At 45.6% G+C, this 16,446-nt stretch overlaps 1 long non-coding RNA gene across 1 annotated transcript in view; it reads right to left on the bottom strand.

Moving 5' to 3' along the window:
* The window catches only part of LOC125395397 (uncharacterized), a 38,196-nt gene extending 22,800 nt beyond the window's left edge, over nucleotides 1-15,396 (bottom strand). The window contains exons 1-3 of the long non-coding RNA XR_015735997.1: nucleotides 15,221-15,396; nucleotides 14,985-15,111; nucleotides 9,027-9,114 (exon numbers count right to left, since the gene is read on the bottom strand). This is a non-coding gene — a long non-coding RNA (uncharacterized LOC125395397). The remainder of the gene's footprint in view (nucleotides 1-9,026; nucleotides 9,115-14,984; nucleotides 15,112-15,220) is intronic.
* Between the last annotated feature and the right edge of the window lie 1,050 nt (nucleotides 15,397-16,446).

Below are 16,446 nucleotides of genomic sequence, written 5' to 3'. Positions count from 1 at the left end.
TGCCAAACCACCATCTTAACCTCCTCACTGGAGGCAGAAAGGAGGAGAAAACAGGCATAGAGATGACACCAAAAGGAAGTAGCTCTAAAGACAGAACAAGATGGATAGAAGAGAGCTTTGACAATGAAACACCAAAAACTCATTCTTAGAAAATAAAACAAAATTGAAAAACCTTAGGCTGACACATGAAATAACAAAGAAAACACGAACTAAGATAAAAATGAAATGGGACTCTCACTGATGACTTCACAGAGAAATGAGCTGAAATACGTGAAAAGAAAGCAATTGTAGGCCAACAGGTAACCTGGACAAATAGACCAGTACATAACAGCCTGAAATTATTCAAGCAAACAAAAAAGATAGAGATAGATGATAGATCAATGGATAGATAGATGATAGATAGATAGATAGATAGATAGATAGATAGATAGATATACAGAGAGATGGATGGATGATAGAGATAGATAGAGGTGGATAGAGATGGATGACAAATAGAAATTTTAAAAGATCCATGAAAAATTAAGAAATTGTCATTAATCAAAATAAACCAACAAATGTAGGTAAGAACTAGATGGATCCACTGGGGAATTCCACCAAGGAATTTGCCCTGGTATTTCTCAACATATCTCTTGGAGGCTTTGGATATGGAGGTTACACTTCCTTATTTATCCTATGAGGTTAATACCGTTCTACTGTTACAACCAGACCAAGAAATCACAAGAAAGCCAAATGACAGGCTGAGACTTCTTATTAACATAGATGAAAATACCCTCAACAAATATGAGACCACTGTGTGGGTTTACCCTTCACTCTGTTGGGGTAGCAGATTGCATTGTTGATTTCCAGTATTGCTGGAATACACAGCAGTCTTGATGGATGCAGAACAAAGCGTTCGGTTTAACCCAGTATCCTTTCATAATTCAAAATAAGAAGAGCTCCCCCTACCCAAAGGCACCCAGAGATGTCAGCAGTGGCAAGACAGAAAAAGCCAAGGTGGCTGAGGGTTTTCCTCAAAAGACCAGGGACAAGTTGGGATTTCACTTTCGCCTTTTCTGTTAACTTCTAAACAGGTCTATCAGAACTAATTAAAAAAAAATAGGACAAAACCATATGCATTGGGGGAAAAAAGAGTAAAAATATCTATTTGTAGATGGCATTGTCTTACACAGAAAGCTTCTAATAAGAATATGAAATGGTAGTGTTTTTTTTTAATTTAGCAACAGATGCTGCTCTTCCAGAGGATCCAAGTGGGTCCCAGCACCCACAATGCTCAGCACACAACTGCTTATAACTTTAACTCCAGGGAAAACCACACCATCTGCTATCCTCCACAGGCACCTGCTCTCATGAGCACACACACAGAGAGAGGCACCTGCACTCATGTGCACGCATGCATACATACACAAATGTATAATTTTAAAAATATCTAAAAAATAAAAATTCAACAACACTGTGGTTAAAAAAGATCAACATACAAAACAAGTGGTATTGCTGTACACTGAATGAATCAACAACTGAAAGAGGAAAATAAGAGATAAGCCCATGTCTAGTAGCATAAAAAATAAAGTGTTCTGTGGTAAATAAATCAAGAGGAGCAATGAAACCAACAATAAATCATGGCTGAAAATAAGAAAGGTCTTAAATAAGTGGGAAGCCATCTTGTGCTTGTAGGATAAGAGACAATATCATCACATAATTACCTGAAGTAACTTACAGATTCAGTTAATATCCCAGTGTCCTTTTATGCAACAAAGCAAACCTTCAGTGTGAGTTTAAAAATTGTGGGTAACTGTAAAAACCCCTAAATGACCAAAACAATCTTTTTTAAAAAGGTAGCTTTGGAATGCTCAGTCTCAAAATTTCAATATGAAGCTATAGAGCTGGAAATTAACAGTAGATATTTCTGCAGAGTGAGTCTACAGATAAATAGACTAAAGCCATGAATTGTTTGCAATCATAAACATGGAGGTCTGGGACAGTGGTTCAGTTGATAAGGCTCTTGTCACACAAATCCAAAAACAAGTTCAATTCCAGAACCCATGCCAAAAAAAAGTTGACTATTGGGGTCAGTATAACCCCAGTGTTGTGGTCACTATAACCCCAGTGCTGTGGTCAGTATAACCTCAGTGCTGTGGAGGTCAGTATAACCCCAATACATGGTCACTATAACCCCAGTGCTTTGGTCAATATAACCCCAGTGCTGTGGGGGTCACTATAACCCCAGTGCTATGGTCAATATAATCCCAGTGCTGTGGCCAGTATAACCCCAGTGCTGTGGGGGTCACTATAACCCCAGTGCTGTGGTCAGTATAACCCCAGTGCTGTGGAGGCAGAGACAGGCTAACACCTGAATTGCCAGTCAGACAAACCTAACCACTTTGGTAAGTTCTAGACTAGTGAAATTCCTGAGGCTGTCCTCTCACCTCCACCCAAACATGTACACTTGTGCATACAGATCTGTGATTATGTACACACCCATATACAAATGAACATTAACAGTCACGTACACACATTCACATAAAAATATGGTAATAACCCACACATCTGTGTTCAATTGTTTCAGCAAAGGTGCCAGTATCTTCAGTGGGAGAGTCTTTTTACAGAAGCCTTGGGCCATATCTACAGGCAAAGATTAAAGATGGATCCTTGCTTCATACTATACACACACACACACACACACATTAACTAAAAATGGGCCAAAGACTTAAATGAGGGATACCAAATAGCAAAATTCTCATGGCCTTGACCTTGGCATTACTTCTTAGTTATGATACCAAAAGCTCAAGGAGTAAAAAATGAATAGTTTATTTCACTGATAGCATTATCAAGAGAGTGAGCAAAGATTCTGCAAAATCTAAGAAAATGTTGTAAATAACATATCTGCTAAGATTTGGAAATCTAATGTCTGCTTTTATGAAATGGCCAGGAGACAAATAATTCAATTGAAATGTAGACAAATGCACAAAACTCTCAACAAGCACGTGGAGTCATATTTAGCAGCACTTTTCATAAAGAAAATGAAAGTCAAACCAACAACCTATAGCAGTATAACCTAAATACAGTAAAATGAATGGAAAATAACATATCCATGAAGACATACCAAAGCTGGTGCCTGTAGACATGCTGGGAATATTCAGTGGAAAACAGTTTGGTAGCTCCCCCAGCAAATTAAACCTGCTATTAGTATATGACCTAACAATTCTCTCAGGCAAATACTCAGGAAAACTTAAAGTCAGTGTCCCAGTGTCCTGGTTTGAGTAAGAATGGCCCCCACAGGAATGGCCCCCACAGGCCAATATATGCGAATGCTTAGGCATCAGGGAGTGGCACTATTTGAGAAGAATTAGGAGGTTTGGCCTTGTTGGAGGAATGTACCTTGGAAGTGGGGTCTGAGGAGGGATGTTTGAGGTTTCAAAAGCACACACCAGGCCCAGTGTCTCCTTCAGCCTGAAGATCAGGATACAGCACTCAACTACTTCTCCAGCACCATGACTGCCATGCCATGCTCCCACCATGATGATGTCAGACTAAACCTCTAAAACTATAAGCCAGCCCCCAGATAACTGCTCCCGTTTATAAGGATTGTGGTGGTCATGGTGTCTCTTCACAGTAACAGAACAGTGACCAAGACACCCAGCAAGCAAAGGCTTGTGATCAAATGCTCACAGAAGTCCTTTTCATGATGGCTATGAAGGCATGACTGCTAATCAGTCACAAAATAATGAATTGGTATTCAAAATATGGTTTATATATGTATGGGATGGAGTTCAGTCTTAAAACAGAAGGAAGTTCTTGTGCCTGCTACAGGGTGGATGGATGCTTCGCTTGCTGTGCTAAATGGGAGAAGCCAGGTACAAAAGTCACATATTGTACAATTAACTTTTATGAATAATCTAAAAATAGGCAAAACCAAGAGTAAGGAAGTTCACAGACACAGAGGCCACTGGTTTCTAAGAGAGGGAAGCAGAAAAAAATGGGGGTCTGGAGGTGATAAAACATTCTAGAATCAGACAACAGTGGTAGCTAGAAACACAGCCTGTACTAACTGATGCTAAACCATTCCTCAAAGCATTCAAAATGATACACAATGTGTCATATGTCGTTCACGACACACACATACACATGCATAGACACATACACACACAGATACACACAGAGAGATACACACAGACATGCACACAGAGACATAAATACACACAGTAAAACACATACACATACAAACACACACAAAGACACATACACACACAGATACACAAAGATACACAGACATATACACACAGATACACAGAGATACCCAGACACACACACACAGAGATACACAGAGATACACACACATATACAGACATACACACACAGATACACAGAGATACATACACATACACAGACATATACACAGACACATACACACACAGATACACAGAGATACACACACATGCACAGACATATGCACACATAGACACATACACACAGATACAGAGATACACACATAGACACACATGCACAGATACACAGAGATACACACACATACACAGACATACACACACATAGACACATACACACAGTCACACACACAGAGACAGACACAATACACACACAGACACACACAGAGATACACACACACAGAGACACACACACACACACCACACACAGATACACAGATACATACACACACATTCTCACAAACAGATACACACACAGACACACAGAGATACATACCACGCACACACACAGACACACCACACACATCACACACAGACACATGCACATCACACACAGAGATACGCGCGCACACACACACACACACACAATGCCACAAGGACTGGAGATCTGGCTCACTGGTGCAACACTTGCCTAGCATGCACTAAGCTCTAGTTCAATCCCCAGTATGAAAAAAAAAGAAGTGGGAAGGAGCCACAGAAAGCTCCAGACACAGATACCACAGTGAAAGAACATTGCACAACATACACATCATATCCTTCATGCACATGAATGCCAAAATAATTGACAAAATGCTAACATGTAATCTAGCAATGTATAAAAGGATAATGCATGTCAGCAAAGTGGGACCCAGCTCTGTGTGTGCAATTGATGTAATATTTGAAAGGCAAACAATATAACTTACATTAGCAAACTGAAGAGGAAGTTATAATCAGCTTCACAGGTTCATAAAAAGCATTTGACAAATTTAACCCCCATTCAAAACCGTGAAGCAGAGTAGAAACATAAGGGAACTTTTCAGAAAAAGGGAACCTTTCTTGAGAACAACAAGCATATCACATTTCAGGCAAATTATTAATATTTCCCCCATGATTGATAAGGCAAGGGTGGCTGCTGTCAACATTTCTCCTTAATATCATTTTAGAGCCATTTATTATTGCATTACCTTACCTTAAAGGTAAGGTAGACTAGAAAGACATAAATAAAGGAGAGAAGATGCTGCATTTATATACAGATTACATGACTGTTACGTTTATGCCTTTACCAGATTCATGTGTTGACGTCCTTAACTTCAATGTGATAATATGAGAAGACAAGGCTGTGTGAGGTGATTGGGTCTGGGTGGAATAGTGTAAGTGGAGCCCCCATGTCAAGGTTCCTGTCCTGGATTTTGTCAAGTTGCCCCAAGCTAGAGGGTCAGCAGAAAGGAGGGAACCTCAGCCAAAAATCTGCCTCCATAAGAGGCTGCTGGGAGGTGGTGGTGCGCACCTTTAATCCCAGACTTCAGGAGGCAGAGGCAGGTGGATCTCTGAGAGTTCAAGGCCAGCCTGGTCTACAAGAGTTAGAGAGCTAATTCCAGGATAGGCTCCAAAGCTACAGAGAAACCCTGTCTAAGACAAGACTTTGGGACATTTTCTTGACTAACGATTGATGTAGGACAGTCCAGCTCTCTGTGGGCGGTGCCATCCCTGGACAGGTGGTCATGCGTGCTGCAAGGAAGCAGGCTGAGCAAGCCGTGAGGAGCAAGCCAGCAAGCAGCATGTCTCCACGGCCTCTGCATCAGCTCCTCTCCTGTGATGGACTGGGAACTCCACCATGTTGCTTTTGGTCATGGTGCTTGGCACAGCTACAGAAACCTCAGACAGTGTTCGCTGAGTGAGTAGAGCCCCCAGAGGTGCACTGCTTTCCTCATGTAAGAGAACCCTGAGACGCAGCCCCCCAACAGTGTTTGACCTCAGCAGCACGAGTGCAGACAATGCTTTCCCACCTAGAGAAACTCTAACAAATCCCCCCAAAGTGCTATCTAAATTAATAAGTAAATTGAGAAAGGTGACATAAGATCAAATGTAAAAACCAATCATATTTTTGCAACTATGTTTGAGAAACATCCACATTTTTACATACAGACTTAAATTTTAAGATGGGTTTCTATTTTGTAAGTACAAAATAAACATTTCATGAGTATTTTAAAAATATATGATATTTATATACCAATATAATTTCCAAATTTATACTTTTATGAAAGTATTAAAAGGTATTATAATTATAAAATAAAACATTTAAATATCTCATTTTAATAAATATTATTAGAAATAAAGTCTATACACTGAAAACTACAAGTTTTTGTAAATGAAAATAGAATTTAATGCAAATAAAGAGATGTATGTGTACGGATCAGAAATTCAATACTACCAAAGTATAAGTTCTCTCCCAAATAAAATAAAGATAAAACACAATTTCAGTCAGAAATTTTTTTGTCTAAATGTACATGCTGATTCAAAATTTATATATAAGTGCAAACGAATTTTTACATTTGAGTTTTGGGTTAGTACTGTCTTTTTCAGACAGGGTCTTTCTATGTAGCCCAAGCTAGCCCTGAGATATACTCGTACCTCAGCTCCCAGCACTAGGACTTGCATGTACGTGTTACCACACCTGCTCAAAGGGCTTTAAATAGTTAAAAAAAAAAAAAAAACTAGAGAGAGAAAAAAAAAAAACCTGTAGGGGACAACACACATTATTGATTTCAAGATTTAGTAATCAAACCTGTACGGTCATGAAAATCATAGGCAAACTGATCATAGAATATCAGAGAGCCCAGAAAAGGCCTCATTCACTTGTAAGAACTTGGCTCTCAATAAAGCCATCTAGACAATATAGTGAAGAAAGCAAACGCTGTGGTAATAAGCTCATCCATCGCTGCTTTTCTATTGTTGCAGTAAAACACCATGGCCATCGAGAGCAGCTTCCAGAGGGAACGGCTTCTGACATGAGCTGACTGGGGCTTATGAGTCCAGAGGGGTGAGAGTCCAGCACATCATTGGGAAGGAGCAGGCACATGCGGGCCTATGGCTGGGGCAGCAATTTACGTCTCAAACCACAGCAAGCATCAGAAGAAAGTGAACTGGGAACAGCTTGAGGACTTGGAACCTCAAAGCAAGCCCCTAGAGACACTTCTTTCAGCAAGACCATACCTCCTAAACCTCTCTAAACAAGGCAACCTGTTGGGGACCAAGTATTCAAACACATGAGCATATGGAGGACGTTCAAACATCACAAACATCTAAGAGGAGATCTCTACTTGGGGCTGTCAATAGTTTATTAGAGAAGATAATACAGACAGAAAGAAAGGATGGAGGGAAGGAGGGAGGAAGGGAGGGAGGGAGGGAGGGACTATCTCAAAATGTTAAAATCTGGTCCTCAAAAGACATCATTATCCATGGACTGGAGGAAAAGTCTACACTTGATAAAGAACTTATTGTTGTGATATAAAGAACATCATCAACAATTCAATAATAAAGACACAAACAGCCCAATAAACAGCAGGCACAAAAGTTTGAGCTGACACAAGGTAACATACATGGACTTCCCGCACACACACAAAGTGCTCAGCAGCACTGAACTCCAGACCAATCAAACTTTAAAACCACAAATTCAAACCACAAGTGAGATGGTCTGATGTTAAAAAGACTTCGCCAAACATTGGCAGAAACCTTTGGTCGGTGGGACTGTAGGCTAATATGTTAGATCACAGATCCTCTGGCTGCCTCTCCCCCAGACAGGCCACAAATCCCTGCAGCCTTCTCCAGACAGAGCATTGATCAACAAGTCGACTACAGCCTTGCAGTTTTCTTGTCCACTGAAGCTGCAAGCTCAGCATGCATGTTAACACACACACGATACATACAATACACACACATGTACAACACATAACACACCATACACATACACTCACACCACACATAAACTCATACACATGAACACGCACAGACACATACATTGACAGCACATGCATATACTCACACCGCACACACATACAACACACACATACATTCACACTGCACACACACACACACACACACACACACACAGGCCCAAGGAAAGCTTAAATCATAACAAGCTGTGACTCCTGTCTCCTGAGGAAGATCTCTCCAGACTAGAAGACTTGCTCTTCCCTTCAGGGCCTACAAGGGCTGTAGGTTAACAGATGTTGCAACTCCCCAAGCAAAGCCAGTCTCCAGGAGTTTGGTTCCAGCTCCTTCTGTGCACCTGTGGTGCCCTTTTATCTAGCAGGGCCAGCATTGGAGACAGGTGTCTGCAGTAGCAGCACCTACCGGAGTCTGCCCAGACCCAGCTACAAGCCTCTACATACTTCTGCTCCTGGAAACTACAACAGCCCCAAGCAGAACCCTCTCGTATGGCCATAAACAAAGAATCATAAGCACACGATGGCATGCCTGCAAGTAAAATGAACAGACCTCCAGTCTACAGTAAATACGGGCCTTACCCACATGTCAGCAGAGGACACCAACCACACGAGACTACACACACATGTCTCATTTACAAGAAGTTTAACAGTGGCAAATGACTCCACACTGATAGGTAACAGAACAAGGGTCACCCATGGTACATGCTGAAGGTGAACTGGAAGAGAGTGCCAGGGACCATCTACCTTCAGTGGGGCCTGAGGGGGACACTGTTCAAACCCAAAGTGCAGCTTTGAGATTTGTGCCCTCCAGTGTTTGACATTCTACTTCAGCATCTGAAAACATTTGTCAAGGCCCTCCCACACTCAAGGTGGGACTTACCGCTCTGTGTAAGATATTTCAGAGACTGCTCAGTTTCCAAGACAAACAGCGTTCCCCGTGCTTCCGTGCACTTCACCTCCTCGGGCTTCTAGGAAATGATGGAGTACAAGCTGCTTCACGGGTGACAAACAAGTGCACGAGCTGGTGGAGCAGAAGTGGCCTTTCCCGTACTGCTGAAGAAGTTTCGCCAGCACCGCGACTAGCGAGAATAAATAAGAACGTTTACGGCTTTATGTTGAGTGACCAAAGCACACAAGGCCCTGCGTTATGCTACCTTACTCGGCTCTTTCACTAGCGACAGCACATCCAGCTTGCAAGATCCAGCTAAATTTACCGAGAAAATACAAGCGGGCTCTTAATTGCTCTCTATTCAAAGCTAAATTACATAATAAAATTATAGTTAAAAGATCATATTAAAAACCAACTTAGAAATCCCCATTATCGCTTCCTAATTGCATATTTTGTTATCTGGACCCTCACTGTTACTAACCTAGAATATCTTTGTGGTCATCATGGTGCGTGAGCTGCTCTTCTGATCCCTAAGCCAAAACACTGGACAGAAGCAACCCCTGCAGGGAAGGATTTACTTCAAGTCACAGTTTAGGGGGTTTGGTGCATCACCACTGGGGTGACACGGTGACAACCTCATCCATGGTTGCAGGAATGTGTAGCAGAGATGCTTCACATGGTGGCAGACAGAAGGCAGAGAAAAGGTAAGTGGAACCAGAGATGGGAGTATCCTTCCTAGCCCGAGAGCAACTTCCATGAGCCAGGCCCTATCTCTGAAAGGTCCGACAGCCCTCAAGACAGCATCAGAAAGCTGGAGACTTAGCATCCAGACTGTGAACCTGTGGAGGGAGCTCCAGATGAAGCCACGACGTCACTGTTCTCTTGCATGCTATTGTATGTCACTGCCCAGTTCAATGGCACCACGTTCCTAGTTCAGAGTCAGTCACTAGAGGAGTAAATCAGCCAGCATCACTAATCAGGACCCAATTTATTGTTTAATTGATTGCCTAGGCTTAAAAAAAAGTGAAAAATGCCAGTAATGCCTCTCAAACTGAAGTGTGTGGCATCCGAAGCCATTGTACTCCTAAGAAGGGCAAGGCATTCAGAAAGTGTTTTCCTGATATTCAAAACCCTTTCCTCAGTTGAACAAGAACCCTCTTACACCACTGAAAACTGGCAGTTTTGGCATATGATTGAGTTGTTTCCCTTTCTGTTAGCCTCACTTATGAAAGTGAAACACCAACAAACTTGACTTCAGAACTGTACCCATTCATCAGCTGCCCCCACGGCCTGTCTGTGGGCAGAAAAGTGGCAGAAGCCAGTAAACATCTTGGGAGAATCAGTTGACTGTATGGAACGTACAAGCGTCAGACAGGATGTGTTTGTAAATTACTGATTTTGTAGAATGCGCTACAATATGTTCTCGCCAAGTCAGCTGTTGTACATTCTCATATTACTGTCTCTATTTCAACACCAACATGTCATAACACAGATTGCTACATGTGTTTCACACAGTGAGGCAGAAGCTCAGAAAAGTGTGTGTGTGTGTGTGTGTGTGTGTGTGTGTGTGTGTGTAAAACACATGGACTTTTACCCATCACAGCTCCAGCGAACCTCACCAACATACAGCTCCCAGCACTCTGACATTCCACACACTGGTACAAGCCTCCTAGAAAGCACAGTGGTCAATGACTCTCATATGCCTGATTCATAGCTGGGGGGACAGAAGCCGGAGAAAGCGAGCGTGCTGTTCAAAGCCTATGTCTGACCAGGGGCATGGGTGGCACGTGTTCTCATGTGAGCTTCATCTCAGCCGCAGGGGACACTGAGAGGACCTCACTGGCCTTGTTCCACCACACACACCCACAGTTCCTAAGCATCCAGAAAGCCTGACATAAAGGAATAGCAACAAATGTTGTTCCAGGTAAGACATATGACTCACTGCCTACACCTGGCTTAGCATGGAATATTGTATTATTTACGCCAAGTCACATGAATCCCTTCCAAGCCCTCTTCTTGCAGTTCTGGTCAGAAAAGTAGTCTCAACTGTCCTTAGCTCCCCAAGAGCTGGGTAGAAGCCTTGAGGATCTGGCAATGGGAAGAGGGAGCCCTCACGTTGTCCCATTGTGGTGACCCTACAGCTTCATAGTGGGTCTCTGAATGGAGCAGTTATCAGAGGACACCATTCATGAGCCACCAGATAACCAGGGCAGTAGAGCACTCCCCAGTACATGGTCAAAGGCAGGCACAAATGTTACCACACAGTATTAACACCGATGTGTGCACTTTGGCAATTACTCACATTGGTACAGACCCCACACACTTCAACAATCAGACAGTGGCAGAGCCATACCCCGCCCCCCCCACACACACACACTCAACCAGAAGTACAGATGCACTGGCCACCTACCCGCTGTCAGAGGTTCAGATATCTAGATATCTGCCGAGGTATCCAACAGGCAAGCACGCAGGCTCAAAGCCATGCACATAGGCTCAAACACTCATTAGACACACAGCGCCACCCTCAGCCCAGAGAGTGAGTGAGATACACACTCCCACATAGGCAGGCAGTGTTTGCTGCTACTCAGCAGGAGGACACACACACACATAGGTTCACACCCCGACACCCAGCCACACACTCACAATACCCCACCATCCAACAACACCCCCCCCACACACACACACACATAACAGCAGGCTATAAGTTTAGAGGCAGGCAGTGGGCTCCCACACTGCTCACTCAACTTGGCCACCACCAGCAGCAGCACCCAGCCTGCAAGTGCCTGCAGAGATGCCACTCGGCCAATGGCCGCAGCCTCCTGAGCGCTTTCCACCAACAGCCATCTCCATGAAAAGACGCACGTAGACTGGGGCGGAGCCGGTAGTGAGAAGGGCAGAAGATGAAATCATAATCCTGCCGGGTTTGTTCATTTCGGTGATAATTAGCGGTGCATTCACGCCGCCTCACCGGCCGCTCCCGGCTGATCCCGCGTGATGGATGCCTGGTGGTGCTGAATGCAAATTAGCATAATTTCATTACCGAGGGACCCGTGAAAAGGTTCAATTATAGAGCAATCTCATTAATACCAGGGCTTGTTAAACTAATAGAAAGAGACAGGCCCCGCAGCTCAGAGAGGAGACACGTGCTCCGAATGCAATTCCGTGAAGCCCCAGTACCTGGCCACGCCCGCACCCTCCCTTCCCCCACTGACCTGCAGTCTTGGAGCTGGGATCCTGGCCTTCAAGACCCAGAGTCTCCAGAGGGCACAGGTACAAATGGCACAGAGTCTGGGCCGATTGGGCCTCAGTTAATCGGCTAGATCAAGGCCACAGCAGCAGTCCTGGGCCCACAGTGTCGAAGCAATTTGTCCAAGGTGTGTGGCACTGAGGCCACAGAGTCATGGGGCCCACAGGTGGGAGAAGGGGATGCCCACTTCTGTCAAGGATTGGCCTTATAACATGAGGTAACCTCTCTGGAGCCTTTCAGCTGTGACTCGGTTTCTCCATGATTATCGGCTTTGTTAGCCACCAAGTCCCGGAGACCCAGCTCTGGAGGGACAGCAGACTGGAGGTCATGGTCCATGTGAGTAAAAAGAAACTCCACACACTCCACTTTCTGGCCACCACCATGGTAGTCTAGCTGGAGAGCAGCCCCACAGCGGACTGCACTCCTGGGCCACGGCTGGCTCTCCGAGAAAGCTACTGCCTCTGCCTTTCCCATGGATTTTCTTACATGGTTCACCCTCTTCTTATGTGGCCTTGGCAAAAGTGGGCCAAGATTGGCCCAACCTCCACATCCAGAAGCCCTTGGCAATGACCTCAGGCCTGCGCTCTTCCCACCAGCCTAGGACAGGCACAGGTTGCTTGTATGACTTTGCTGTATTTTATTTTGTCACCTCTGTAATATCTGATTTTTTTTTCAGCAATTGTAAGTAAAACAGAACAAGTCCCCAAATGCCCTAAGTGGGAGAATGAGTCACACCGTTGTGTGACTGCACACATAAAAATATGCGGTGACTCAGAGGGCCCAGCAGAAGAGACCAGCCCACAAAGGGCCTCATTGTTCAGACTTTCAAGGTATAGGGGAGGGCGCTGAGTGTCTGCCGACTGCCAGGCTGCCTGGATTGCGGCTGTTGACACCAGTGTGGGTGTGTGATGGCTCCACAAGTGCTGTGCCTCCCCCTCTGTTTGTTTTGCTGTTTTGCTTTGACACAGGGTTGCGTATAGCCCAGGCCGTTCTCCAACTGACTTATGTAGCCAAAGATGGCTCTGATCATCCGGCCCCTACTTTCTAAGTCCTGGGTCTACAGATAGACCCATACCACCATATCCTGATTACTTTCCTCTTCTTACAATAACAGGGGGAAGACAGATGATAGTATGGGGGTAGACCAGCAGCTACAAGCCATTGCTATTTTCAAATGGTGGTGGGAGAAGAGAGGGGGACCTCAGAAACAGCTAGCCCCTGGGATTCCAGAAGCCACACAACAGACAGGAAAGCTGGTCTAGTCACACAGACCTGAGATCTCAGCACCCAGGTTGCTGAAGCAGGAGGATCTTCATGAGTTGGAGATGAGCCTGAGCTATACAGTGAAATGCTGGGTGGGGGTGGGGAGCAAGTTATGGATGGGTATTGCAAGGCATGGCAATGCCTGAGATAGGTACAGAACCTCAGAGAAGGGACAGTAATGGGATAAGAGTTCCCTGGGCCTATGACCCTGCTAGCTGGCTGGTCCCTAGGGAGACCTGTGGAACTGTGGGACAGGTCTAGAAAAGAGTTTTTTACCCGGAAGGGCTCAGAGCTGCAGGAGATGCTTCCATCAACCTCTGAGTTAGAACTAATCCTCAAAGGCCCCGAAAACACTAGTAGAGGTGTCTGGCCAGGGTGGGAGCCAGAGCTATGTTTCCATTGATCACAGCACGAAGCTAACAGTCACCCGCCACCCAAAGTGATAAATTGGGAAGTCCTGGCAGTAGACAGGCATTACTGAGAGTGGAGGGTGGTTAGGAGATGTTGGGCTAAAGTGAACCCCAGGCCCCTGGGGAGCAGCCCTGAGTGGCAGTGGGAGTCACATAGAGTCCTTCTTCTTAAAAAAAAAAAAAAAAGCTTTCTATCAAAGAGCCTTCGTTTATGCACCTGACCAAGCAACTAACCCACCCAGCCCTGTCACCCAGAATGGTTTTAGTCATCCCTTATCTGACCTCAGCAAAAATGGGCCAGGATGAGGACTGAGAGAGTGGTGGGGTGATTGTGTCTGTGTGTGTGTGTGCACCTTCACACGTGTGCATGCACCCCGCCATCACTACTCTACTGCAAAACAAGGGCCTCGTCTCCCATCCCTTGAGCCAAGTCTTTGTCACAGCCAGCCCTTCCCTCCTGACAGGCAAGGTTTTGTGAGTAGGTTTACTAACAGTCGCTTACAAAGGGCTCAGATCCCAGTTGACCTCAGCCACTTCCTAACTGTGCAGCTTGAACGAATCACCTAACTTCTCTGTGCCTGCTTTTCTCTTCTTTAAAATAAACAGGCCAGTGGGGGCTGGGCTTGCTTTTAGGGTGCTTCAGGTGGGGTTGTTGGTCCTCAAGCTCCCTGGCCTGACAATGCACCCACTCTGTCCCCTCAGCCCCTCTCAGATTCTGTGGCCACCAGAAGGAAGCACATGAAGAGCTTGCACCAAAGCGAAGGATCAGGACGCGGACAAACACTGGATTAGGAAAAGGAAGGGCCAGAAACCGTGGGCCACGCAGGAGAGGCACCAAATGTGGCCTAGGGCCGTCAGGACTCTGAACTGACACTGGCCCAATGCAAAGGAGGTTGACTGCCTCAGGTGAGCGAGAGCCCTGCACCACTTCCCATCATGGGTAGACACAGACGGTCCAGCGACCACTCCGTCCTGTTGTTCTCTGGTCTGAATCCCACCAATCGCAAGCAGGCGGCTTGGTCAACTTACCGGAAAGATGGCATCTGTGGTCTCTGCGCCAGCTACTTTTCCTGTTGATATGAACAAACACCTGGGAAGAAGTTATCAGCCTGAGGAAGGGTTGATTTCGGCTTACAGGTCTGGGGTACAAGCTGCCCTGGTGGAGAAAGCAGAAGGGTCAGCATGAGCTGCTTGGTCACGTGATGTTCGAAGTAAAAAAAGCAAACAGAAAGAAGGACCACGCTATAAAACCTCAAGGCTCTCACCATGAGCCATTCACTGCCTCCACAGAAGCTTAACCTTCTATAGCTTTCCCAAACAGCACCACCAATCGGGGTCCAAGTGTCCAAACACAGGAGTCTCTGGGGGACAGTTCACAATCTAACCACATGCCTCACAACCTCTGGTTTCAGAAGCTCCCCCATCCTAGCAAGACCCATAAGGGAAGTCCTTCAATCACCTGTGTGTTTCTGACCAATCACATTAGGCAGCCCTTCAATCACATGTGCGCTTCTGACCAATCACAATAGGCAGTCCTTCAATCACATGTGCGCTTCTGACCAATCACATTAGGCAGCCCTTCAATCACATGTGCGCTTCTGACCAATCACCGTTTCTAGACAGCTAGCAGCTTCTTGATTAACCCCCTGGGGTCACATGGTCTGCCATACACGTACAGGCAAGTCTTCAGACAATATACCTCAACGTATATTGTCTCCCAAGAAAGAGAGGGAGCCCACAAGGAACATGCAGCTGAAAGTCACTTCCTGAGCCAGGTTCTTAAGCTGGGAGAGAATTTAGAGAGAGAAGGCGGGACCAGCCATGGCTGGGCCACTGGGTCCCAGCCCCAGGGGGTTTGACAGCTCCTGGCGTGTGAACTGCAGTTAGAAGGTAAGGTACAACCAGGATGAGGGCCATGGCAGGAGCACACGGGGTACAGAAAACAGAAGTCCGGGTGAAACTTACCGAGAAGTAATGGGATCCACATCTAAAGCAGACCGAAGATTTTCTGGACCCCCGAGGGACAGAGGGACATGTACAGAGATATAAGCTTAGTTGAAAATTTTAACTTTAGACCTTCCAGGGGTCAATCTCGGTTGCTCTCTCCTACCCTGAAACTACCCCTCCGGAACAGGAAAGCACATCGGGGCCAACCCTGCTCTTACACCTGCGATGGCTCCCCAGTGCCCCGGCAGGACATCGTCTGTTCCAGTTTAGCTTCATGGCCTCCACTGTGTCTCCTCATGCCCACCACTTTTCCCCCAGCCTTCATGCGGAGCGCCTGCCCAGCCCAGGAGACCTTCAATTCGGCCAGTCCTCCACACAGAGCCCCAGTCACAACCACAGCCACAGACGGGGCCACCCTCCAAAGCCTCATCGAGGTATATAGACAATGGGGGCTTATCCCTGCCCCGTCCGACCCTCTGCGTGTTCACTTCCCCTGACCTTCCTACTCTCCTTTTTCAGAGATCTGTCCCCAAGCCAGGCTGTC

Source organism: Myodes glareolus, chromosome 22 (assembly GCF_982192425.1).
Source record: "Myodes glareolus chromosome 22, mMyoGla1.1, whole genome shotgun sequence".
NCBI classification, from domain to species: Eukaryota; Metazoa; Chordata; class Mammalia; order Rodentia; family Cricetidae; genus Myodes; species Myodes glareolus.
Note: the sequence above shows the minus strand (reverse complement) of the source record. Positions and strands in the feature narration are given on the sequence as shown.